The following is a 27,191-nucleotide window of genomic DNA, read 5'->3' on the forward strand; positions in this document are numbered from 1 at the left end:
CCAGTGGGTGGCACACGCCAAAGTGGGCTGGGGCCTGGGTTCCCCCCGGTGGGCCTCCTGCGTGTGTCTGCGTGTTTCAGCATCACAGCGTTCCCCTTTGCGGATTGGTCCATCTGGGGTATTAAATCTAGCATCCGGATGCTTAGGCTTGGATCCCAGCCCAGCCACTCTGTGGCTCCCGATCTGGTGCAGTGCCTGGAGCCACATGTGAAATGCATAGATGTTGAAGGAACGGGTGAACAGCGTGTTGCTTTGGGCAAGTCACTGAATCTCCTGGTGTCTCAGTTTCTCATCTATAAAGCAGGGATAACAGAGGATTAAAGGAGACAGTGCTTATGATAGGAGTCTGAGTCGCTGTGCCCAGTGTGTAGCAGGTGTGCAGAAAACATAACTGCTATTTTTATGACGTTGTTCCCGTCGTCCCTGACTGCTCAAGGCTTTCAGAGCCTAGTTTCCTTTCCACATTCACTCCCCATCATATCTCTTTTTCTCCCCAAGTCTGTCCAAGATGAGACTCAATGATCATTTGCCAATGTACTATTTTTCCCCCAATAAGACATTTGCCTTTTACCTCCAGGGGCCTCTGATGGTGGGACTTGAAGGTTCCTGGCTGCACATGGTGATAAAAGTCAGAACCAGCTACAGCTGTCTCTGAGCTGCCATCCTGGAAGAGACTCCAGAGACCACCTTGTGCAGCCCCCATATTTTTTAGGACATTAGTAACTTGCTTTCTGTATTGGACTGATATTCGGTATTCTAGGAGTCTGCAGGCAGCGTGGTAGGTGTGGGGAGATGTGAACGCGTGAGGATGCCAGGGCCCAGGGGAGGAACCGTGTGGTCCCGACATCACCTACCGGCGGTTAGAAGCCTGACTAATGAGGGCATTCTGCACTTGGTGATTTCTTGTTCTTGTCAGTGGCCCCTTGAGATCGGGCTGGTCTCCAGATCTTTTCAGAGATAAAGGAGCAGAGCGTAGTGTTCTTTCTTCAGCAACCGTCGCATCTCTCTCAGCCGGGCAAGCTGGCGGGAAATGGAAACGGAGGCTGAGAAGTTCGGATGGAGACACCCAGACTATGTTTACTGAGTTTCTCTGAGCCATGGGATGGGCCACGTGGAAACCACCTTCTCCTTTCCTCGTGCCTCCTCTTTGTCTTCACTCCCTAGGGCCTGTCAACATTCCAGATCCTCCGGCCCTGCCCCACTGCAGCCCCTAGAGGTGTCTGGTCTGTGTTACTACAGCGTGGAAAGGACAGGGCTTGGAAGCCGTTCGCTGGCTGTGTGCCCGTCCCATGGAGTTAAACATCACGACTCTGGGCCTCGGTGTCACTGCTGTATGGGAATCTAGAATGTCCCGCACAGACAGGTCATGAGGCTTCAGCCTCCCCGTAAATTATTCTTTCTCCGTTGCCTCTCCCAAGGTCTGTCTCAAAATCCATAGACATCATTATTGTCACTTGTGTCGCCGTTCTCTTTTTCCTTAGTTGCATTGAGGGGAGTGGGGGTCTTTCTATAAAGTGAAAGCTGCTCATAATGGAAATCATTTTAGACCCTCACAGAAGTTATTATTGTGACTCAACAGCTGTGCAGAAATGCTGGGAAACCATTCCCCTTGTCCCACTGGGTCCCAGTGGAGGAGAAACTTGTGACCGCACCTTGGGGGCCTGTGCTCACAGGGAGCTTGTAGGAGTGGGTTTGGGAGGGATCTTCCCAACACAAACAGCACTTTTTTCTCTGTTTGCAGCAAGGGGATGGCTTTGAACCCATGAGTGTGGCCTTTATAACTCAATGCTCAGAGTGTTCGAACCAATAGGCCTTTAGAGATTCTAAAAGAACCCTCCGTTTGGGACTTGGTTCTAAGATCCTGAAAATCATCTATCAGAAGGGTCTTTTGAGCTAATCCAGGTACCAGCAAACACACCTCCCATCTCTCCTTAGTGTGACCACAGCAGACATCACCAGTAGATCCTAGCACTTTTCTCCACACTGAACTAGAATGGAGCCTTGGGATCCTCGCCCCACAGTGTCCAAGACTGAGAAACCCTATCCTATGCCTTTGCAGTTATAGAAATTGAGACCCAGAGCCTTACATATCCAGCTCAAGGCAGATCTCCTTGTTAGGTGGGCTAAAACATACACACACACAATGTTCATACACACATAAAGTTTATACGCATATAAAGTTTATATAAGCAGCTTTCATAATGTATAAACGCACATGTATGTGTGTGTGTGTGTGTGTGTGTGTATAATAATATATACATAAAACTTCTCCCCCTAGTTCTTTAAATCTGAGGACCGATTCATCAGAGGCAAAATTTGCTGACGTCGCTAAAGAATAAAGTGTACCGTCACTCCGATAAAATATCATAGCCACTTCAGTCAGCCACATTAAAGCTGCAAGAATCTTTAGGAAATTGAGCCTCGTGGGTCAGACGGACCACATTTTGTGGAACAGGCGAAATGCATCTGAGGTTGAGGGTGACTGACAAGTCGGGACATCTTTAGATAGGCAGGGAAGTGCAGTTACAAAATACCTTTGAGCTTCAATCAGATCTGGCAGAAAATTCAGTCCTTTTTTAGAAGGCAGAGAAAGGTTTGTTTTAAATGGTGAGTTTCTCTTTGGGTAGAAAGGTGTTCCTTGGGTGCGTGGGACTTGTGTCACTGCCCTTCTTTCCCTGCCTCTTCCATTTCCTTGTGTCTCTTAAGATCCAGCTTCCTTCTCAGGGAAACTTTCCCTCTCCTGACAGCACCTCTAGTTACATTCCTGCTGAGATACACTGTCTTATGTTCTGTTGTTCTGTCCTCAGTGAGATATTCCCAAGCTCCAGTTGGGCATGAGCTCTCTTGCGGATCTGCCTCCCCTCCTGAGGTATGGAGAGCGGTTCCAGGCCCACCTTGAGCTGTGTGGAAGGTTTAGAGGCTAAGCTGGTCCATGCATTTGTGTCTCCCCAGGGCAGGTCACTATAGGGAAGGACCAATGTGTCTGTTCCTTTCCACACCAGGATTCACAGGCTGGGGCTGGGCCCTATCACCAGGGCTGCTATTTAGGGCTGGGGTCTCCTTGCTTTCCAGCCTCATGGATGCTTTGATGCTGACTGCATGCAAGAGCCAGGCTCTCCTCTCTCATTGCAGTTTACTGATGCTCTTCTGTCTTGGCAGCTCCCGTTGCCATGCAACAGCCAAAGGTACTGCGCCAGTGGGCCCCTCCCACTGTTTGTGCATCAGCCCTGCTGTCTGTCCCCCTTAGCTCTCAGTCCTGCTGCAGGATGGGGATGGAAGGACCTGGAGCAGCAAGCTGGGCCAATTTTAATTGAATTCTGCTTGCTACGCCTTCACTAATGATCTGTACATTAGCAACTTTGAACAGAGCCAAGATGGGGTGAGAGTGGCTAATGGCTGGTTACCTAATTGCTTCCTGGGACTTTGAATGTCATCTTGACGTTTTACGAATGTGACTCTTTGTTGCTGATGGTACCTGCCCTAGAAATATAGTGACAGCCGCACACTGTCATGCTTTGTTATTACTTACTATGTGTTTGTATTCACTTAAGCGTGAAGGCAATATTAGTTCCATTTTACAGAAACTAAATCTCAGAGAGGTTAAGTAACAGCCAAGATCACACAGCAAGTAAAGCAGAACTGGGATTCAATCCCAGGCAGTGTGGTTTTATAGTTTGTGTTCTTAACCAGTATTCTATACTGCCTTTCTACTTATAAAAGTTGAAACCCACCCTAGGAGATTTTAAAAAGCTAATGACCTACTTTTAAAGGCAGTGCTGCCTTATGTATATAGCTACATTTATTAAGTACTTAATAAAATAAGTACTTAAAACTGTGCTAGGCACTCTTTTAAGTGTTCTTATCATAGCTCATTAATCCCCACAACAGTCCTGAGAAGTATTACTATTATTCCCATTTTAGAGATGAGAAAATTGAGGCAGGTGGAGATTCAGTAACCAGTCCAAGGTCGTAGAGCCAGGATGTGACAGAGCCCGAATTGGAACCCAGTAGTCTGATTCCATATTCTGCACACATAAGTAAAACTACTAGTTTATAAAACAAAATAAGGCAAACTTCTTGACTTGGTGATTGTGGGGGAAGGAATTCTAGGGATAGAGAGGGATAGAAAACCCTCCGGGAGTTGCCATATTAGTTACTACAGCTCAGTCTATGAGACCCCTCATTTTTCAGAATGTTTTATATTCTGAATGAAAAAAAAAAAAAAAAGCACATGACAAATACAACCTGTCAAATTTACTTAAAGGAACAATCATTAGGATTTGTGGGCGGTTTACTTAAAAACCAGTCTCCCTTATGTTCTCAATATTCTGTTATGAGCAGTTGCTTTTAAAATTTAGAGAAGAACTCAGAGGATGTCTGATTGCATTTTGTAATCTTCCTAACTCGTTGCCCGCAGCTGAGCACATCATAGGCACTTGGGAGCAGAGTGCACATGCTGGATTGATTGAAAATTGAAGTGTTATGTGTGGGATTAGAAGATAATGAAGTGGGGAGATTCCAGGCTAGGTACTTAGCGACCACATTTTTTGGGTGCCTCCAGGGTACCCAGGCTATACCTTATCCATCTATTCTCCCACTCGTGGATCATTGGGGGATAAATTACAGCATTGTCAGTGATGGTGGTGCAGGTAGTATTGGGGTGGTGCCATTGACCATGCGGTGCTGGGAGCCCCCAACACCTGGCTTTCCCTCTTGAAGGCCGACACTCCACGTAGCCATGTTGATTCTGCTTCATAATCTTAGTTTACAGTTGGCAGAAGAGGACAAGATTGCGAAAGAAACTCTTCGCAGTCAGCGCGCTTGGCCATCCCAGCAGCTCCGCTCCACATTCTGCCAAATTGCTAAATTCAGAAACAGTTAACAGTTTTGACATATCTGATAACCTACAAAACCGACATGTCCTGGGTTTGATCTTCCCATCTGTGTCAGAGGAGCATGAAATGAGCATGCGAGCCAGGCTGTGATGCAGCCCATTGGGGAGGATCTAAATTAAATCTGTGGCTCCCCTGCCGTCCCCCTACTCGACTGCTTTCCAGTCCCGTGTGCCCCCCACCCCACCCACCCCTTCCTCCCAAAGAGTTAAGTTACACAAGAGCGGGGCCCCGGTGCCTGTTTCTCTCCTTCTCACCCTGTTTGTTCCTCTCCCCATCACTGTCTTCCTTGTTGATCTTATTGTCTAAGAGAAAGTTGACTCATTTGTAACATTTAAACCAGCCTCCCCCTCCCACTAGTAGGTGTGTGAGCAGCTGGGGGCTTTACCATCTGTGATCCTCCACACTTCCAGCAAATTCTCTTTCTACCTTTGTGGTGCTGTGCAACCAACCCAAGCTCCGTGCCTTCTCTGTGTCCCATCTACCCCCTCTCTCACACCAGGGATCAAGCTGGAGGGTGATGGGCGTGGGATGACCTCAAAAAAAATCCCACTCATTTCCTTCCTTCTAGAAAAATGTGCCAGGCATTTAGTGTTAGGGATAGAGAAGTGAGTACACAGGGTTCCTGCCCTCAAGGAGCTCATGCTTTTAGGAGGAAAGGCAACAATATGGGTGTTACTAATTGCTGCAGTTTATTGAGTGCTCAGGATGTACGACGCACCGTACTTTACCCAGATGATCTCATCTGATCCTCACAACAACCTTGTGAGCTTAGGAAGTCTTCTCATTTTATTTTATTTTTTATTTTTATTTTTGTTTTTTTGGCTTTAGGTAGTTTAATAAAAATTTGGGGACAGAATTTATTTCAACAGACGCACTGCTAGGCCCCAAATGGCCTTTTTATGGCCAGCATCTGCTTTGACTGGTTAGGGTCTGGACCACACCATTGGCAGGGCCTTGGACGGCAGCCCATGGGGGTTGGGGGCAGAGCAGTGGGGTCTCCTCATTGTGCCCCGTCTGCCCGAGCTTGAGTGGATATCATGAAGGTGAGAGAAGCAAGAGGGGCTGGGGACGGAAAGAGCCTCATTTTGGAACTTAACCTTTGCAGCAGATAATCCGCAGAGCTTTTGGTGTCTTTTCTTCGCTCCCCTTCTTTCCCCTTCCCCAGACACAGCCTTCTAGGAAAAACAGTAGGGAAGGGATAATGCTTGGCACCGTTGGGTGTGCAAAGCTCTGTACCCAGGCCGAACGTAGGCACAGAACGTTGGGCGACTAGGGGCAGGCTGGGTGCATGGAGTCCCATATGCCCCGGAGCCCAAGGCCGGATGCGGTAACGGACAGGCACGTCACGTTCCGGCTGCATCAGCCCGAAGCCGTACCTGCTGAGGTCAGACTCGGGCATCTCCACGTCCGGGCTGATCAGCTCCAGGTCACAGTGCGCCAGCACAAGGAGCACGAGTTGTTTGGTGCTGCTGGTGGCGTAACCCCTCCCCAGGCACTGGTTGTGCCCTGCTCCCCACGGCATGCTGTAGTTCTTCAGTCACTTCCCATCCCTGCAAAAGTCTTTCTTCTCTGATCCATCAGGGCTCAGGCATCGGTCGTATTTAAATACCTCTGGGTCTGTGTAGATCTCCGGGTCCTTCTGGGGACTCAGGAAGGGGAAGGGGGGAGGCAGTCGCCACATCGCAGGGTGAATTCCCGCCCCTCTGCCACGGGCAAGGCCAGGTCCACCACGACCTCGCGGTGATGACGGGTGCAGCGGTGAGCCTGAGGCTGTCACTCAGCACGCTGTCCAGCACAGGCACGCTGTCCAAAACCTTCTGTGGGAGGGCGGTCATCTGCGAAATGGGCTGCTCTGCTCGCAGGAGAAGAGGCTCCAGCTCTCCACGGACAGCAGCCAGGGCCTCGGGGTTCTTGAGGAGGAAGAGCGGGAGCCGGAAGGCAGCAGGAGCCACGTTCCCCTGCATGGCTCAGAGCTGCAGCACCAGCCCGTGCCTGCATCTCCTCTGACACGCCCGTCTCCTCCAGCCATTTGCTCTGGTGGGCCCGAGTGGCCAGCCTGGCAGGGGACAGCAGCTTCCCCAGGTGACCTTCGACCCTGCACACCTGGTCCTTATCCCCCAGTGACAGGGAGCCACGTGCCAGTTTGGGGAGCAGCAGGTCGAGCTGGCGGAAGGCGTGGAAGCCGTCGGCTGAGTGGATGCGGTCCTGGGTCTGGCTCTCCCGGGTGTGCACGCTGCCTCGACACCGTGCAGAGTCAGGCAGCCGGCTCTGAGCGGGCGGCTGTAGGAGAATTCGAGGAGTCCCGTCTCATGCCAGCCACTGCCTGCTTCCCTGGTGTCACCCAGCAGGACCAGGTGGAGGTTGGTATACACGGCTTCCGTGCGCGCCTGGAGTTCTTTGTGGAGGAGAGTCGGTTTCATCTTGGACTTTGCACCGCTGGGGCTGTAATGCGGAAGCTGCACGTTGAAAATCCTCTCCATGAGGAAGACGGCACAGGCGTGGAAGTCCAACCTGGTGCGAGGCTCCCACACCACCATGTCATAGGAGTGTGGGTCCAGGAGGACAGTGGCATACCTGCCCCCCACCAGCATAGTAAAGATATCACCGTGCTTCTCCTTCATCCTAGTGAGGAAGCTGGCGGCATCTTTTCCAAACTCCAAAGCATAGCCCAACCGGGGGATACCGCCCAGGTCCGGCGGAGGCTCGCCAGGTCGCCTCTCTGTGAGCCAGCTTCTCCCGAGGGCTCCGTTTAAAGGCTGGCACAGCCCAGGGCTGGAGGAGCCCAGCGTGCACCAGTCCTCTCCCAGCCCAGGTCTGAGCCCACAGACGGGACACGGGAGCGGCGATTTTCACACAAGAGGCAGGAGGGCAGGATGGTTACGGGCCTGACTTTAGCACCACACCTCCTGGCTTCAGATCCCAGCCATGCTTCTCGCTGGCCGTGTGACTTTGCTTCCCTACGCCTGCTTCCTCACCGCGTGGGCCGGCGGGTCAGCAGCAGCGCGGCCAGAAGACCGAAGACCACGGCCCAGGACATGGCAGGGCCGGCGACCAGGCTGCGGCTGCGGAGCGCTGTCTTCTCATTTTAGAGATGAGAAATGGCAGGGATAGTAGGTAAATTGGCCAAGGTCACATGACTGGTAGGTGGTGGACTCGGTCCTCTGTCTTCAGAGGGGAAAAAATGCTATTATTTTTATTATTCATAATAACATTTATTGAATATCTACCACGTGCCATGTATCAGGTGCCTACATACGTGCTTTCTTTCAGTCTCTCTGAAATACTCCAAGGATGGTTTTATCAGACAGTCATGACTTGCCGAGGACAACACGGTAGCAAGTGGCAGCTTGGGACTGATACCAAAGTTGGTCTGATTCTAGAACTTCCAGACTCCTAGCCCCTGGGCGGTATCACCTCTCATTAGAGCAGTGCAAGGTTCACCATCAAACCAGCCACTTGTTAGAATGAAAGGAAGAGCTTTTAAACTTGGCTCCAGGCCCACAGGCATGAATGGGACCGTCTCAGGTTACCTGGGTTCCATGTTCACCCTGGCTGAGATGTACGATTCAGGCATCAAGTATTTTCCAGTGTGCCAGGCACTGTTGTTGCAGTGAGCAGGGCAGGGGATCTCTTAGAGCTTGACGTTCAGGAGGGAGGGGACTGTGGTGAGGTCCCTTCAGGTCGGGGGGTCAGTGCTCTGAGGAAGACACACAGGATAATGGGATGAAAGGGATGCTGGAGAAGGCCTCCCTCAGGTGGGGCAACGGAGCTGCAGCCCAAGTGACAATCTGGGTGAAGAGGGTCTTGGCTGAAGCATAGAAATTTCTGGAAGCAGGAACAGCTTGACCGTAGGAAGGAACAGAAATTCCTGGGTGTGTTCTGAGATCTCTGAGTGGTTCCGTGGGGCTGGAAGGTGACATCAGTGGGTGAGGTGGGATGCAGTCTGCAGACTGTCCTGCCTGAGGCACGGAGTCCCCACGTGGCTCCCTTCTGAGGGAGGCCGCTCTGGGAGCAGCAGGGTTGGAGGCCTTTCCGATAGAGAGTGGAGAAACTCACTTTTGAAATAAAAGGGTTGGCTTCTCAAAGTCATGCTTGTCACCTCTAAGCCAAAGGGCCGTGATTTGTAATCACAGGGTGGATGGCACGCACAAGTTCTGGTCTTTTCTTAAATAATAGAAGTGTGAAAACGGTCATCTGTTAGATTTGTTCCCTACCAAGCACCCCACGTGCAGCGTATTAATAAATACAATAAGAGTTAATATTTCTTAAGTGCTCCTTGTCTGTGTTCCAGTGGGTTGAGAGCTTTTCTTGCATTAGTCCCTTTAGTCCTCATGAGAGCTCTGTGAGCTTAGTACTCTTTTTATTCCCGTTTGAATGATATGGAAGCTGAGGTCTAGAGAGGTGAAATGTAAAGAGCCCAAGGCCACACAGTTGGGAGAACAGGGCCTGGAAGCCCTGATACAACAGCCCGAGGAGTCAGCCAGGGCAGGTACTATCAGGCCCATTTTACAGAGGGAGAAGACTGAGGCATGGTCATGAAAAGGGTGTGGAAGAGAGTCGGGCCTGGAATCTGGGTGTTCTGGTTCTGGCGGAAGGTCCACTAGCCGTGGGGAAGGTGGTGGAACCGCACACTCTATACTTTGCCCAGACTTATTCAAGGATTCAAAGCCAAGGGCCTCCTTGAAGTTGGGAAAGAGCCCCTGGCAGCCTTCACTGGGGAGCAGGAGCTGGCGGCAGTCCCCGTGGCCACACCCCTTTGGCATCTGGTCCACCTACCCCCCTGCTCAACCCTTTAATACACCCCAGGTTCCTCCGAATCACCTGGGACATTTTTAAAAGGGCACATTCCTGGGCTTTGAGAGAGGCCTGTTGAATCAGGATCTTGGTCATGGGACCCTGGAATCTGCATTGACCTCCCCCCAGGCAGTCCTGAGGGGCGTTCAGGTTGGAGAACCACTAGTCTAGGTCTCAGTACTGAGCCCTCTGGGAAGGGTGGAAATGGCTGTGGATTTACTCTAAGGCTCTAGGCATGATGCTTAAACAAATTTCGTGGTTACTTTGGCCAGGCGAGAGGCTATTATCATTGGCCCCAGACGTTTTGGGGACAGGCTGGAAATAGCTCGCTGGCTGAGTGTTTCTATTTTGCATCAGTATGATTAGGTGTGTCTGGGGGCTGCAGTCTAAGTCTTTTTTTTTTTTTTGGTATCTTTAAAAAAAATTGTGGTAAAATATACGTATCATAAAAGTGACCATTTTAACCATCTTTAGGTGTACAGTTCAGTGGCATGAAGTACATTCACATTGTTGGGCTTGCAGCCCAATCCAGAGGGCTCCTTTTGGAACAGTCTAGGAGGGAAGGGCTGTGTACACATTAGGTACTTAATAATTTCTTTCAGATGACAGTGGAGCAGTGGGGGTTATTGGGGTGATGCGGTAAATTCTTAAGCATTAAGTAAGCATCCCCGCTTCAGACTTTCTTGTGAGCCACTTAACCTCCGTCTGAGATGCTGGTGCAGGAGATGCTGGTGAGCTATGTTTAACGTTCAATTTCTATTTCTGGGCCAGGCAGGATGATGAGTTCATTGTCTGGTCAATGCCAAGGGCTGGTCGATGCCAAAGGCAACTTCCCCTGCCTCCCCCAGTTGCCCAGCAGAATAGATGCTATCTCTGTAAAGAATCCAAGTTTCCCTCCTGTGTGTGTGTCGCTAAGAGGCAACCCACGGTCACGACTGGGACTAGGGTTTCAAATGCTGCCGACTCGAGACTGATTGAGTTGAGAACCAAACAAATGGGCCTTTTTATATTTAAGAGGAGATTTTTTTTTCTTAACTGTGTGTCAACAAAAGATCTGTAGACCATCTTGTTATAAATTTCACACTGCTGACTTCATACGTGTGAGAGCGCTCACGACCCATTTACATTTTTTGGTGCATTTGGGTTCATTTCTGTGGTTACCACTCTGAGGAGGCCTACAAAAGCTGGCCTGTTTGGTGGTGGAGCGCGGTGCCAGTGGAATTTGGTGAGCCTCACAGCAGCGGAGGGGAGGGCGTTGGATCAGCACGTGGACTGAGTTACAGAAGGATGGAATTTTGCAGCTGGAAGGGATCTTCTATAGAGTAACCCCCCTGATTTAAAGATGAGGAAACTGAGACCCAGAAAAGGGGGTGGGTGCTTACCCAGGGTCACCCTGCTAGTGAGGAACCCAGCCCAACACGGGCCTCCTGGTCCCCAGCCCACTGACTTTCCACTGCATCAGACCTTTCTAGTTCTTGAACTCTGGCTTCCATTGACCGGTTGGCTTGCAATATTAAAAAAAAACAAACAAAACCTGAAGATAAGTTTTCCTGAATTGAGAAGTCTTTCCGAAATCATTTATAGATCATGTGCCTTCTCCATTTGCCTTTTCCTGTACTAGGGTAGAATCAATCTTTGCTCCTGGGCAGACGCTTCAGTTTCTTTCCTAAGATCTTTATCTTCCTGATTACGTTTTGGAACCCCCTGCCTCTGTTCTGATGAGAGCCCTGGGTGCCGTGGCTCTCTTTCCAGGATGGCAGCACAGCTGGTTTGAAAAGTGGAATATTGAGTCATCAGCTTTCTGGCGTGGCTTATCCTTTCCCAGAATTCTGAAGTCCCATCTGATGTTATTTAGTCACTGTCCTTTCAGTCTGGGAAATGATTCAGATATAAGCTACACAAAGAACTCAGCAGAGCCCTCTGTGATAGGGGTTCTTGAGGAGACGTGGAAAGCTGGCTCTGTTGTTTGGATACCGACCATCGCTCGAGAGCCAGACCCCTCACATTCCGCAGTAAAAACTTCTAGGAAGGTTCTGGGCTCTTGTGATGTACAATCGTCTCAGGTGCAAAATCAGATTAATTGATTGACTAAATATTGTGTTTATGGGGGACTTATTTTGTACTGACCCCACTCAAAGTAGGAGGTACAAAAAGGAATTTAACATGGTCTCTGACATAAGGAAGAAGCCATGAGTTGGTGCTCCGGTATCTCTTAAGGGGCTTTATTACATGCTTCTGTTTTCTTGTTAGCCTTAAAGAATCAGAGAAAGTTGCTAGAAGAACAACAAAGGGCACTATTGAGCCTTGAAGCTCAGTGAGGGCTGATCTATTCTCTTTCACCTCTGTGGTCCCAGGACAGTGTGTGGATGCTCAAAGAATATCTCTTTCCATGCACAACCCCTCCCCCGCCTTCTTAAAACAAACTTCCATAAAGGAGGCACCTTTTGTGCAGAGGGATAAGACTGAACCTGGGCCTGTATTACCTGGGTTTGAGTCTCTGTTCCACCCCTGAGCTCTGTGCCCCTGAGCAAGTCACTTACGTCCCCGAGCCTCCGTTTCCTCATTGATAGAATGGAGACGCCATGATTCATCTTGGGACCGTGGGTGCATCACTGAAGCTCTCTGATCGGGGATTTCTCCTTTTTAAAACAAGAGGCAGTGAGGATGCATGTGGAAGGCCACTGGAATAGGCAGACAGCTAAACAGGTATTCATTGTTATTCATCCCGTGTCAGGAATGGGCTGTTTTACTCTTTCGTCTCCAATGGAGTTTCAAGGGAATACTTCCATTCCAACACAGGTAACTTCCGATTGCCAGTGTGTTGGTGAATCCCCTGGGCTGCATCCCTGCCCTCCCAGCCTCGATTCTGCTGCCGTGCTCACAAGACGCAAGGTCGTTTGAGTAACTTTTGAGGCCAAATGTAACTGGAGGTAAAATCTAAATGTTCAAGGATCCTGCTTAGCAGTCCCAGCCGACCAGAAGCGACATTTTGGATCACCTACTGCTTCTGAATGGCTTGGGTCACCACACCCTCAATTATCACCGGCAGTGATAATTGAGAGGCACATGGAATGGTTATTTACAAATGGTTATTTGTAATTGATAGACCACAGATAATGGTCACATAAGGTCAACCCTAAGTAATCAGTCCCTTTTATTTCTTCTTTTTTTAAAATTTTATTTATTTATTTATTTATGGCTGCGTTGGGTCTTCATTGCTGTGCGCGGGCTTTCTCTAGTTGCATCGAGCAGGGGCTACTCTTCGTTGCGGTGTGCGGGCTTCTCATTGCAGTGACTTGGCTTGTTGTGGAGTATGGGCTCTAGGGTGCGTGGGCTTCAGTAGTTGTAGCACGCGGGCTCAGTAGTTGTGGTTTGCGGACTCTACAGTGCAGGCTCAGTAGTTGTGGCTCACGGGCTTAGCTGCTCCGCGGCATGTGGGATCTTCCCGGACCAGGGCTCGAACCCGTGTCCCTTGCATTGGCAGGCGGATTCTTAACCACTGCGCCACCAGGGAAGCCCAGTCCCTTTTATTTCTGATAGACATTTGAAGAAAAGGCTTGAACATTGAATAAAACCATTTGCTTTTTAATGTCACGGCCCTTCAGTTATTTCATTAAGGGATTGAAGCCAGAAATCATTTGTGACTTTTCCCCCATACATTATAGATTTTGGGGATAAAATATCTTTTGGGATTTCTGTTAACAAGAAGGAAGAGTCTAGGCTTAAGCAAGAGTATAAAAGAAAATTGAAACTAAAAATTGGTTTCTTGATTTGACTAAAGTTTCCAGTACAGTAAAGCCAAAAGCTTTGACTACATGCACGAGCCAGCATAGTAAAGGTCAGGATGTTAAAACAAAAAAGTTTAATTACAAAAAAGTTTAATTACTTAAGTTTAAATTCGACATTGGGCTGCCTGTTTCCAAATACCCTGAAGCTCAATTATGCTCATCGTGAAAAGCATGTGTTGATGTTTATTGAGATCAGAGGGAAGTGAAAGGCCAAAGTGCTTCTGTTTCTATGGCCCTCCCACGTCTGTCCTGATTTCCCTCTCCGTGAAGTCACTCACCCGTGACCTTGGACATCCAGGAGCTTACTTCTCCCATCAGAACCTCTTAGAAGCAGGTGCTTCCTGCATCCTCACTCTTATGGACTTGGGTCCTGCTCCCAGGATGCTGACCTCCTTGACCTTCTGCTGGAGGAATAACCTCAGACTTGGTCAGATGGAGGACCACCTGGAAATCACCATGCTCTATTAATATTTTTGAGATATTAGTATTATATGTCAATGTATGTATATATCTAGTCATGTATATGTCAAGCATAACTGTGTCAAAGTTTATGGGAGAAAAGCTTGATAATTGAGAAAATTCGACCCCTATTTGTTTGCTTTTGATGTTGTGGTTTTTCAAACGTTTAGAAAGCTGGTTGTTATTTGATTTAGTGGCTTAACATTGGAGACGCTGTCTGGGATTTCTGGCCTCAAAAATTCTATCACCCTTAGGGCTAACATCTTTAGCCACTTTGCTCTACCCTCTGGCCGTGAAGTCCGGGCAGTTATTTGGAGGAGGGTTGGGTCTTATAATAAGGGGGTCTTTCTTGGTTCTGCTAAAGACCACTACCCCGCTCTGCCCTGACACTCACAGGGTGTGGTGGCTTCCAGTGTTATTCAGGCCACTGGTGCAGGGACCTTGGCGTTGTGATGAATGGCTCGGGTACCGGGCTATCTCAGGGGGCTGTTTATCCTGGAGCTTCCTGCCTGCACCTGAGCGAGCCTTCTCTTTGGGGTCACCCTCAGAGGGTACAGGGCATTTTGATGCTGCAGCACTGTGTCGTTTGGACTTGAGGATATTTATCTTGGCTTGGAAAAGAAAGCATTAAGTTTGCAGTCGGGAGAGAGAGAAGGAGAGAGGAAGGGAGAAAGGCGGGGGGGGGGGACACATTCCTTCCAGGGGTTTGGACTTTAAGATGAGGCGTGGGGATGGGGATAGGGATGAGGGGAGGCCCACAGGTCTGTGGAGGGAGTCAGGGATTGTCACCACCATCATCATCATCCTATCCTATCTTATCCAGTCGGAAAAGGCTATGATTGTAAGATGCCCCTCGATTTCAGAGAAGTTAAAAAACATGAAAATGACATGAATCATGGTTGGCAATGTTGGTGCTTTCATCTCACGTAATCCTCTTAATCTTAAAAGGCAAGTTCTCTCGTTCCCATCTTATCGGTGAGAAAACTGGGACACAGAACTTGCAGAAGATCACTCAGCTGGCTAGTGGAGGAGCTGAGATTGAAGGAGGTATTCTACCACCCTTAGGGCTAACATCTTTAGCCACTTTGCTCTACCCCCTGGCAATGAAGTCCGTGGTGTTTGAACACTTTGATGTCAACATTTTGACCCAGCTGTGTCAGACAGATATGTTAACTCCGTTACATTACTTTTAGTAAGTAACTTAAATCTCATTGACATGTTTTCACATTATTATTCTTAATAAGGGCTGGACCCAGGGTTGTGAAATGCTGCTTTCGGTGTGTTTCATGTCTGCTCTGCTCCTCCCCCTCTCCTACATCAGGTAGATCTCTGTTGATAACATTCAGATAATAAACACTTACCTGCTGTACTAGTCTAGAGAATCTGTTAGTTACTGGCTGTGTGACTCTTTGCAGATACCTCTCTGCACTTGCTTCCTCGTCTGTAAAATAGGAATGATAACACTTAACGTTTCAGGATGGTAGTGAGGAAGGGAAGGTTAAATAACGTTTACTGAAGTACCTGGCATTCGGCATGGTGTATAATAGGAACTCAAAATATGTTCAGCTTGTTCCTGTCCCCCTTCTCCCTGGGTCACTGGATAGTAGGTGGCCACAAGCCCTGAACCAGAACCCTTTCTAACACACCTGGCCATGTCTCATACATATAGACAAGCAAGTGGCTCTCACATCCCCTTGTAGCTGGAATCATTTGCAAACACCTTATTATTGTTTTACAGCTTTTTAATTTGCCTGCACAAATAGAGCCTGCCTGGCTGACTTTGAAGGAATTTTAATATCTAAATGCAGCCTGGACGTGTGTGCTGCACCCCAAGAGGGCATGCCTTCCTGCTTATCATGCCAGCAAGGATCTTGTGCATGACTTCCTTACTTTTCGGAGAAAGATGGGACTCTGTCTCTCCATATTGTCAGAAAGTTTTTTTTTTGTTTGAAAAAAAAAAAAAAGTCTCAAAATGGGGAACATTTTCGTGGGGAAAATCGCTACGGCAGCTCAGGTCCTTTCTTGACCCTCCTTGGGTTCATTCCCATCCCATTGCATGTCTTCGGAGGGACTGTGGAGTGAGGTTCAGCCTTGCATCTTGGATTCCCTAAGAGGGAGGGAGGGAGGGAGGGAGGGAGGGAGATGGGAAGTGTGGGAGTGTGTAATAGGATACAGCTGCAGTGGTCTTTTCCCTCTGACCATATTTCAAGAAGAATAACATTTGAAGCACAGCCTAGCTTCCCCCAAAGGCCACATGTGCCTTTTCTGCCCCCATCCTGAGCCTCCCCTTCACTCATTTTTGGATCGTCTCCTGCACCTGCCTCATCCCTCCACTACTTGGTGGTGGCAACATAAATTACACTTCAGCAACTTATGGCCCTGAGACATCCAAAAATTAAGTGCTCTCATTTTTCAAAGATCTATTGGGGAAGACTGTCCACATCAGTGGCTGCAGATAATTTTGGTGTCCTCTTTGAGAAAATTCCAGCTTTTTGTTTGGAATGTCTCTGGCTTTCCAGTAGCACCTTTAACACTGAGAGCTGATCTGGATCTAGTATTATATTGAAGCCATCATTTTTAAGTGGGAAAAATGATATACAACATAGAAGAAAGGCACGAGGCACTCTGACAATTGTTTTCATTTTTATATGTGTGTACATTTACCTAGCCAAGATCCTGATCCTCATAATATTATGAATTCTGCTGCTTTCACTTCAACCTCTTTTCCATATCTTCATTATTGCTTTTAATAACAGTATCGTTTTTTTGAGTAGTGAATATACTGTGACTTGTTAATGATGTACCTAAGTGAACTATGATTTATGAAATTATTCCTCTGATCTTGGACGTCTTAGAGTGTTTACAGTTTTTTCCCATCAGAAGGGAAATATTATAGTAAACATCTTTGTGCATAAACCTGTTAGCTTCTGTTGAATTGTTCCCTTGGTGTAATTTCCCAAGAGGGAAATTGATGGAGTTGAAGGCAGTAAACATCTTCACAGTTCCAGTGATGTAGCGCATATGGGGATATTTTTAAAATCAGTGTTCTCTCTGCTAGCGTCTTGTGCCAGAAACATGTCAGAAGAAAATAATACAAGTGAACAATTAAAAAGATAATTTCCATCTTCAACTCATCTAGACATATGGAAATGAAAATGTGGGTTTGCGTAGATGGGTGGCTGGCTGCCTTGGAAGGCTCCAGCTCTTTATTACTGTGACTGTGTCTTTCACTGTGGGAGACAATCTCTAGCTGTCTTGTGCTTCTGGAGAAAAGGTGTGCACGCTGTCTGTTCAACACCCCCGCTTCAGCATCCTGAACCTGCCTTACGCTCATTTGGAGCGGAATGGTTCGACCTCCATCATACGTCACCAACTGTGACGAGAGTTCCTCTCCTATTCGTGAAATAACCTAGTGTTCACAGATTAATATGTGTATATCATGTGTACAACAGTGAGATTTTGCGTTGGAATAGACGAGGATTTTTAGGTGCTCTTTTGGGAGAGAGAAAAAGAAGGTACTGGACGTCAGGAATGGTTAGCTAATTATAGGTTATTGAGGACTTATCTCAGACCAGGTGCTGTTCCAAACACTTGACATGGATGAATTTATTTAGTCCTCAAAACATCCCTACTAAGTAGGCATATCATTATCCCCATTTCACAGATGGGGTAACTGAGGCCAAGAGGTTATCTTGTCGGGGTCACACAGGACATGAACCCACGTGTATTCGTTTCCTAGAGCTGCCATAACAGAAGGACCACTGTGTGCGTCTGTCTGTGTCCTCCCTTCTTATAAGGACCAGTCATTGGATTTAGGCTAGTGGAGGAGCTGAGATTGGAGCTTACTCTGCAACTCATAAATCTAGCTCCACTCTAATCCAGGACAACCTCTCTTAATTTAATAACATCTGCAAAGACCCTATTTCTAAATAAGATTCCATTCTGAGGTTCTGAGGGGGACAGTATTCAGCCTACGACACTATGGGCAGGGTGGAGAAAAGGGAAAGAAAGCAGGAGCCCAGGCAGGAGCAAGGTTTGACCAGATGGCCCTGAGAGAGACACAGGATGGGCGAGAATCCCCTTGGGCCTTTGAAGAGGCTGTGTGGCTGGGAGCGAGTGGAGGAACCCTGTGCAAGAGATGGGGGTGCCCGGCACAGCCCGGCTGTATCAGCGTGAAATGATCCTGCCCGGAGCCAGCTAGCTTTGTGGGGATGGCTTTAAGGAGTAGGTTTGGGGTTAATGCCCTGCCATGCTTGAGTAGCTTGAGGAAGGGTTACCTAGAATATTTCCCTTCTCAATCAGCCGAGTTATTCATTACACCGTGTCTCTGAAGCTGTGGGGGAAGCCCAGAGGCAGACATAAATGTCTCCAGTCGTAAAATCAGACTTGGAGCACCAGCCACAGGGAAGAAAGTATTTTGGCATATTATCTGCATCACTGCAAAATAAATTCATAAGCATTCCAAGAAAACTGCAGGGGAGAATGTAGAAATTCTCCAGCAGGCAAGGAAAGGTAAATGAAAATTAACTGTACCATGCCCATTAATTATTCCTTCCAGGTGTGTAGAATGTAATTAATATGATGCGGACCGCCGTGCTGTCTCTCTTGTTTTATTTAGGTGACCATAAAAGGTAATTTATAAGGGCTTTCCTAGGTTAACTGCCAATTTAATTCCTTGGACTGTGTTTTTCCACAGGCTCTTAGGTTTCTCAACAGTAAAATTCATCCACCGCTGTAGGGGCTTTCAGGAATGTGTGGTGAGGTTTGGGTTGGGGGCTGCTTCTCTTCACCTGGGATGCTCAGTGTCTCCACCCTGAGACCAGCCCGAAGGTGCCAATTCCTGTTAATCCTCTGTTAATGTGAGCGTTTTCATGTCACTGAGTGTGACATTCGTGTACAAGAGAAGCTTTTAAAGAACTTTAAGTTATAAATCTAGCAAGCTAGCCTTTAAGTTAAGAATCTTACTCTGCAACTCATAAATCTAGTAAATTTTAAGTTACATTTAGGATAGCCTCTGATTAATCATTGACCCTTGGACAAACTTCACCTTCTTTTAACGTTTTAAATTGCACTTAAAATCTCATATACTTAATGTCCTTTTTGAGTACTTCAGATGTCTGATTAACAAACAAATACTTAAATAATATAAATCTAATACCTCAATGATAAACATTAAGTTTCTTAAATGCTCCAAATGTTATATGTAAACGTAGAAGATTTCAACTTAAAATCTCAAGTCAAATAAATTGTTCAATTAAATCCTTCATATTGGTAAGGCAGGGTAACTCCTCCTACTTGAGTAGGTCAAAATCTTAAAAATATTAATCTTATGGGTTTTCTTCTTAAACATTTCTGTACTTATTTAAAATAATAGCCTTATTGAGATATAATTTACATATAAAATTCACTTACTTTAAGTGTAGAAGTCAGTGAATTTTAGTACGTTTGCAGAGTCCTAAAACCATCACCACAATCTAATTTTAGAACATTTCCATCACCCTAAAAAGAACTTTTGCATCTATTTACTGTTCCTTGCCTCCCTACGCCCGGCCTTACACAACCACTAGCCTACTTTCTGTGTCTTTATATTTGCCTGTTTTGGACTTTTTTGGTACTTAATTTGAAATCATGCTGGGTTTTTAAGGAAGCAATTTTGATGTCTCAAACAATTTTGGGGTCACCTCCAGCAATTTTTGGGGTTACTGCCTCCGTGGCTGGAAGTGTCTTTGTGAGCCGACCCCCGGCTGGGGAGCTGAGCTCTGCCTCCGAGTGGGCGCTCTTATATAACCCATGACCCAGACTCAAGTCACTTACTGCCTGATTCAAATGTCTCCCCACGGAAGACCAAACCCCACCTGGGGGCTTCATTCCATTCTGATTCCCTGCCCGCCCACTGGGCTCACTGCTCTAAGACCCAGTGAAAGTGGCAGCTGACTGCAGACCGTGGTGTCTCGCGCCAAGGCCACGGTTCTGAGGTCACGCCCGGCGAGCCACGCTCCTGTGACCACCTAACGTCCTCACATCCCACTCATAGGCCACCAGTCAAGGCACTCACCCAGCAGCCTCTTGGCCTATCTCGGGTTCACGCTCCATGTCCCAGTGAGACAGCTTAGAAAGCAAAACCCCGGCAGGGACTCAACCAGATATTTGTACCTCCACGTTCATAGCAGCATTATTCACAGCAGCCAAAAGGCGGAGGCAACCCAGGTGTTCATCAGTGGCTGGATGGCTAAACAAAAATGTGGACATACATACGGTGGAATTTCATTCAGCCTTAGAGGGAGATTCTGACGTGCTACACCATGGAAGAACCTTGAAGACATTACGCTAAGTGACATAAGCCAGACACATAAAGGACAAATACTGTTTGATTCCACTTATATGAAGTCCGTAGAGGAGTCAAACTCATAAAGACAGAAGGTACCATAGAATGGTGGTTGCTAGAGGAGAGGTGATAAGCGGGCAGGTGGGTCACGTGGGGCCTCCTGGGACATAGAAAGGACTCTGGATTTTGTTCTAAGATGGTGGGAAGACTTCGGAGCAGAGAGGATGTTGTGAACTGGTTTATATTTTGAGAAGGTTATTCTGGCTGCTGATAGGGAGTAGGGTAGGGAGGCCAAGATGGCAGCAGGGAGACCAGTTAAGAGGACTTCGTCCTAGCCCCAGGGGCGGTGATGATGGCTCGGACCAGGTGTTAGGGACCAAGATGAGCTGATGGGGGGAGGGGGTGATGGCAGGTAAGGCACAGGAATTAAGAATGACTCCTGGCTCTTGAGTCTGCCCAGCTAGGTGCATAGTGGTGGTGTTTACCACAATGGGGAACATCGGGGAGAGGGACGTTTTATGGGTGGAAGTCATGAGTTCTCCTTATCAGTGTTTATTGTGTTCAGCAACCCCAAGTTGAACCTAAACGAGCACTCTTATCCCTGACCTGATTCTTTCAAGATGTCTAAGTTGGGGAGTTTTAAACCGTGTCTCACGACCCATCGGTAGGTTGTAAAATCAATTTAATGAGTAGTACTAATATTAAAGAAAAATAGAAGAGAATAGAAAATATCAGAGCATCACGTGTAAACTGGGTTCAAAAGGAGAAAGGGACGAGGAACAGGAGTCAGGAGACCCTTGTTCTGGCCATACCTCTGCCTCTAACGAGCCATGGGGCCTGGAGTGAGTCCCTTATGGCCCTGTGTCCATTGCCTCACCTGTGAAATGGGGCTGGGGTGAGGAGGGCTCCACTGGATTCACCCCATCCTCCCCCCTTTTCTCTCCTTCGACTCTTCCATGCTCTCTCAGTAGGCGGACCACAAACCGTACTGGCCAGAAAGGTCATTATTGAGCTTTGCTTCCTGCCATGTCTGTTGTTCAGTCAGAACCAATTCTGAGGGTGCTTTTCCCCAGCTGTACATACCCAGGCCCTTCACTGGTGTGGGGGTCATAGCACCAGCTGGTCTCTAAAGACCCTGCTTGTCCTAGATGTGCCTCTGTCTGTACTAACCTATCTGGTCGACAGCTGGCTGCACTTGGGCAGGGACCTTGTGCTTTTTGGAAGTTGGCACAACCCTCTGCTCTGGGCACGTTTTCACAGAAGGGCCAGGATCATCTAAAAGAGGGGGTGGTTTGATTGCCATGGATTTTGGTGAGTGTATGTGATAGCTGAGTTCTTCTCCCAGCAGGTAAGTGTTGTAATGTATACAGTATATTCTTCAAAGCCGAGTGTCAGAGTCCCTCAGTGGAAGGTTTCTATGTAGTAAATCTCCTGGCTTTTAGATGAAGCTGTGTTCTTTCTCTTCTTGTGTTGTTATACCAAGCGCATTCACCTAATTCTTAGATTTATACCCTTGACCTTCATCTCCGGAAAGTTTAATTCATTTTAGTTCTACAGCCACAGGTTAGACATCAGGAGCTTTGAGGAGCTTACAGTGAGTAGGAGGGAAGATTGACATGGGAATTAGCTATAGTAAGGGTTCAGATTAGTCCCAAGTCAAAACCCCAGATCCCTCATTATTCTAACTGCTTGTAGGGTGTCCAATAAGGAGAAGCAGATCTGGAGATGTTTTTGAGTGGCTCTGGGATGTCCCTGTTGGAGGGACTGTGAGAAGGAAGGAATAGGAAGTTGGAAAATTGAAGTTTATTAATTAGGTATTAATGGCAGCTTAGGCTGAACCTGGCTCCTACCTCAGTGTTTGGGGCTCCTGAAAAGTCACCTGTGAACACAAGTGTGCTGAGTGTCTATAAAACACCTGAAGGTCCTGGTTAGCTGGAGAACACCAGGTCAATATTCAGGACTGCCTTTTTGCCTGGCCTCTTCCTGTCCTGAACGTCTGTGAGCTGTAACATGTCTCATTTCAGAGGAGTAGGGGAAGCCTGCGGGGTTTGGATCCCAACTGAGCTACTCACTAGCTGTGTCATCTGGTAAATTCTTCAATCTCTCTGAGCCTCAGTTTCCTGGTCGTCAAAATGGATGTGATTCCATCTACCTCCAGGGTGGTTGTGAGGAGTAAAGGAGAGACAGTAAGACAGGCTAACGTTTATGGAGTGAGTGCTTGTCGAACTCATTTCAGGCACACGACAGATCCACGAGAACACATCATTCATTTTGCTTTATGTTTTTGTTTGTTTGTTTGTTTTAACCTCTTTGACTAAGAAGGCCAATGAAAGAATGTTGAGGAAGTTTGCTAGGAAAGAACATGCCAACTTCTTTTCTTTGTTCTTCTGTTATTAGTAAGTGGATTGGCCTGATACCTTTTAGCTGAAAAAAATCTCTTTGGTGAAACCCTCAGGTCACTTGACCTGTTGGTTTATTTTCATTCATTTGACACAAATGTGTGAGTATCTACTATGCACTAAGCACTCCCTCAGAGGGGAATAGAGAGGGGCAAATGAGGTAGCGTGGGGCTTGGCCACCAGGGACCCGAGTTGGAGGGGACCAGCTAGCCTAGGGGAGGGCAAGCCTGGCCCTGCTCTCCCAGCCCTGCTGTGGGACCCTTGGCCATTCTGTGCCCTCCTGGGGCCCAGTTTTTTCCTCTGAAAATGAACAGGGGTGGTCAGATGGGGCTAAGAACCCCTCAGTCTCTAAACATGAGTTTTGATTTTTTTTTTTTTTAATTTTTATTGGAGTATAGTTGGTTTACAATGTTGTGTTAGTTTCAGGTGTACAACAAAGTGAATCAGTTACACATATACATATATCCACTCTTTTTTAGATTCTTTTCCCATATAGGCCATTACAGAGTACTGAGTAAAGTTCCCTGTGCTATACAGTAGGTTCTTATTAGTTTTTTATTTTGTACATAGTAGTGTGTATATGTCAGTCCCAGTCTTCCAATTTATCTCTCCCTCCCCCTTACCCCCAGTAACCATAAGTTTGTTTTCTACATCTGTGTCTCTATTTCTGTTTTGTAGATAAGTTCACTTGTACCCTTTTTTTAGATTCCACATATAAGCGATATTGTATGATATTTGTCTTTCTGTGTCTGACTTACTTCACTCAGTATGACAATCTCTAGGTCCATCCATGTTGCTGCAAATGGCATTATTTCATTCTTTTTTATGGCTGAGTAATATTCCATTGTTTATTATGTACCACATCTTCTTTATCCACTCTTCTGTCAATGGACATTTAGGTTGCTTCCATGTCCTGGCTGTTGTAAATAGTGCTGCAATGAACATTGGGGTGCATGTATCTTTTCGAATTATGGTTTTCTCTGGATATAGGCCCAGGAGTGGGATTGCTGGAGAGTTTTGATTCTTAATTCTTTGCAGACAATGAATGCTGAGGTCTGGGCCCATGGGTTCAAAGTGGCTCAGAGTCCTTGAGATAAAACTACATCACACAGACCTGCAGATTCCTCCTGAGCATTTAAAAAAATTTTAGCAGACCGTACCATAGTGTTTACAGGGTCTTGCTTACCTCTCTTCACCTCTCGGAGAACTCCTTAGGCTGGAGCCAGTTCTGAGCCAGAGTGTGATGTAGAATAGCCCTTGGAGCTTCATTGCTCTCCCACCCCTCCCCGCCCTTCCCTTTATTTTGCTCTCTCCTCCTCTGTTCTCCAGTTCTGAGTATTCCTTCCAGAGATCCAGCCACAAACCACATTCAAGTTCTAGTGTGAGCAAGTGCCTCAAAGGGGGTTTCTTCCTTTGCATTTTAAGAGGAGAGTGGTGGTCCCAAGGTCGATGCTGAACTCCGAAGGATGTGAGTTAATCCCTGAAGGCGAGGTTCACGTGTGCATCTGGTACAAGGTTGGCTTCTTCCCGCTCTGGGATTTCCTAACCTGATTCCCCCCCAGTGGAATTTCAGGCCAGAGCCCTTGGGCGACTGGAATGAGAGGGTTTTGTTCTGAGAGCTTGCCCCTGAGGCCCGTGCTGGAGACCACCCAGCTCTGCTTCCATATAGGGCTTTTTGGGGGGAGGGGGTCCCCATTTATAATAATGATGATTTTTACTATTACTATTATTTGTAGAAGGTATATTCCACTTGAAAAACCTTTTCATCCCAACCTTTGGTAGTGGGTTGTAAACTGGGAAGAAATTGATGGAACACCTGTTTCACAGCCAAGTACTGCTTTTCCTTTCCCAGCCTCTCCTGGCCACATACTCTTCTCTCCCTCCTTCCCTCAATCCTGCTTAACCTCCACTCGGGTCCTCTGTTCCTCCACCCTTGCCCCTTATACCCAGGTCTTCTCTAGGGCTTTTTTAACCTGAGGTTCTCCAGGGAGACCTCCTGCTGTCCTGTGCTTAGAAATTAGGAACTTTGAGTCAGAAGGGACTCAGACATCTTCTGGTTTGACCTCGTCACCTGACCAAGGAGAAATCTGAGGCCCAGGGAGACCGTGTTCAAAGGGAGACGCTTCGTGTGGTGGCAGAGCTAGGAGATCAGGCCTCTGACTTTTCCCGTGGACGGTTCTGGGTGCCAGGTCCCAGGTAATTTTACGTTTTCATTTAATTCCCACAACCACCCTAAGATTTAGGCATTATTGCTGCATTTTAACACTGAGTTTCAGAGATGAGGACATTGACCCAGTGTCCCAAGACTAACCTAGAACTTGAATCCGGTTCCGGTGGACTCCAGCGCCTGAACCTTCTCATTCCACAGGGTGCAGCTGGGTGACCATCTCATCCCGGTGTGCCTTTGGCACAGTGACGTCTGAAGCGGATGGGGGAGAGCTGTGATGTAGGGCCTTTCAGGGCGAGCTGTGGGTCCCACAGCTGAAAGCAGCATAGCCCGTCCTGACGGAAGTGGCTCCCTCTCGGGGAGTCGGGTATCGCTTGCCCTTCTCCTGACTTGATGAGATTGACTCAGACACTGCCCCATTCCAACGTCCTTTTGACAGACGGGCTGGACCGTACTGGACCAGGGCACCAGCACGAATTGGTGCATTGGGAGAAAACACCTCTGTAACTGCATCACTGCTGTGCGCTTAGAGCGTACAGTGACAGAGGAAGCATGCCCAGGCTGTTAGCAAATGAGGGGATTTGAAAAGCGTCCGGAGTCTGCTGAGTGTTAGGGCTGTTTGGCCAGCGGGAGGAGTGGAGACCCATCTGGACTTGGGTGATTTAGTACAGAAGTGCCTCACCTCGAATCTTGAGGGAAGTGAGAGCACTGATTTTTGTGGTGGGAGCTCTAAGTGTAAATACATCTTTGCCTGCCTTTAGCGATAGCATGATAAGGTGATGAAGACCTCCGGTTCCGGAAACAACCTAGGTTTGAATTTACTACCTGCTCTGCCATTTGCTGGCTGTGTGACCTCGGGCAAGTTACTTAATCTCTCTGGGCTTCTGTTTCCTCAACAGTCAAATGGGAATAAATGCTATTATTCAGTATTTCTAACTTATAGGGTTTTGATGAGAATTAAATGAAGCAATGTAAAAAAAAGGCTTCGCCTCGAGTCAGGCATCAGGTACTTGGTAAATTCTCGATAAATGCTAGTTCTCATGATTATTATTATTAGCTAGTGCTGTATTTTATAAGACCTGAGTTCCAGCCCAGGCTCTGCCGCTGGCTGCTCTGGGGACCTTGGCAAATGCTTCAGCTCTCTGAGTTTCTTCTGTGAATTGAAGGAGCTGGACTGTAATCCAGCTGAGAATTCCGGTGCAGCAAAAGCAAGTTTCCACCCCGGATCCCACAGCGTTTTAGTTTTATGTCTTTAGATCCGAATTAACTGCACAGGCAGGGTCACAGGAAACCACTCAGGGAATGACACGGGCTTCCCTCCTTTGTCACTCAGTAAACTTCTGTCACCTGTTCTCAGCCGACTGGGAGTGGAGCGTCCACTTACGAGCATTCTCTTCATCATAGCGTGAAGCGGCAAGCGTGGGTGGCTTGGTTTTAATTTTAGCTTCATTCATGTATGTTGGAAAAGTGACGGTTCCTGACGTACAATGATCTGACCTACGATTTTTTAACTTTACGATGGTGTGAAATCGATACATATTCAGTGGAAACTGTACTTTGAATTTTGATCTTTTCCCCAGGCTAGGATATGTGATCTGATCCTCTGTGGGGCTGCTGGGGAGCTGCGGGGACCCACAGACCCTGGTGAGCACGCGATCGCCAGGATAAACAACCGATACGCTCATAGCCATCCTGCACCCAGACAACCGCTCCGTTTTTTTACTTTCAGTACCGTATTCAATAAATTACATGAGCTATTCAACACTTGATTATAAAATAGGCTTTGTGTTAGATGATTTTTCCCAACTGTAGGCTAATGTAAGTGTTCTGAGCATGTTTTAAGTACGCTAAGCTAAGCCATGCTGTTTGGTAGGTTAGGTGTATTAAATGCATTTTCAGCTTAACAATATTTTCAACTTACGATGGGTTTATTGAGACGTAATCTCATCCTAAGTCAAGGAAGATCTGTATACCCAACTGTTTCTGGGTCCAAGAAATCATACTGTGAATTGAACCAATTAGATTCTTATAAAATGGTCTTGCATTTCATTGATTTGAGTTTAGAAAGGAGAAAACAAGTGCTGTAGCTAAATAAAACTTGTGGTGGCAGGTGGGCAGCGGAAGGCCACCGTTAAATGTCCTCAGGGACTCCTTTCTTAGGGCTTTTGATCATCAGACCTTTCATTTTCAAAGGAAAAAAATAACAGCAGCCTGTTGATACTGGCAGTTTCCTTTTTACATAGCAGGAAACAATCTGTCTGATGAGTGTAAAGGAAGCCTTAAATCCTAGATCATTCATGAACCTCTTTGAGTACCTACTGTGTGCCAAGCATCAGAGAAACAACATGGATAAGATGGAGAGGG

At 47.3% G+C, this 27,191-nt stretch overlaps 1 protein-coding gene and 1 pseudogene across 4 annotated transcripts in view; one reads left to right on the plus strand and one right to left on the minus strand.

Annotated features, from left to right (window-relative positions):
• LOC137775153 (prostacyclin synthase-like) overlaps positions 1–7,932 on the minus strand; it is a 107,981-nt pseudogene extending 100,049 nt beyond the window's left edge.
• CHST11 (carbohydrate sulfotransferase 11) overlaps positions 1–27,191 on the plus strand; it is a 277,775-nt gene that overhangs the window by 100,799 nt on the left and 149,785 nt on the right. The gene's annotated exons all lie outside the window — the stretch shown is intronic.

Source organism: Eschrichtius robustus, chromosome 13 (genome assembly GCF_028021215.1).
Source record: "Eschrichtius robustus isolate mEscRob2 chromosome 13, mEscRob2.pri, whole genome shotgun sequence".
NCBI classification, from domain to species: domain Eukaryota; kingdom Metazoa; phylum Chordata; class Mammalia; order Artiodactyla; family Eschrichtiidae; genus Eschrichtius; species Eschrichtius robustus.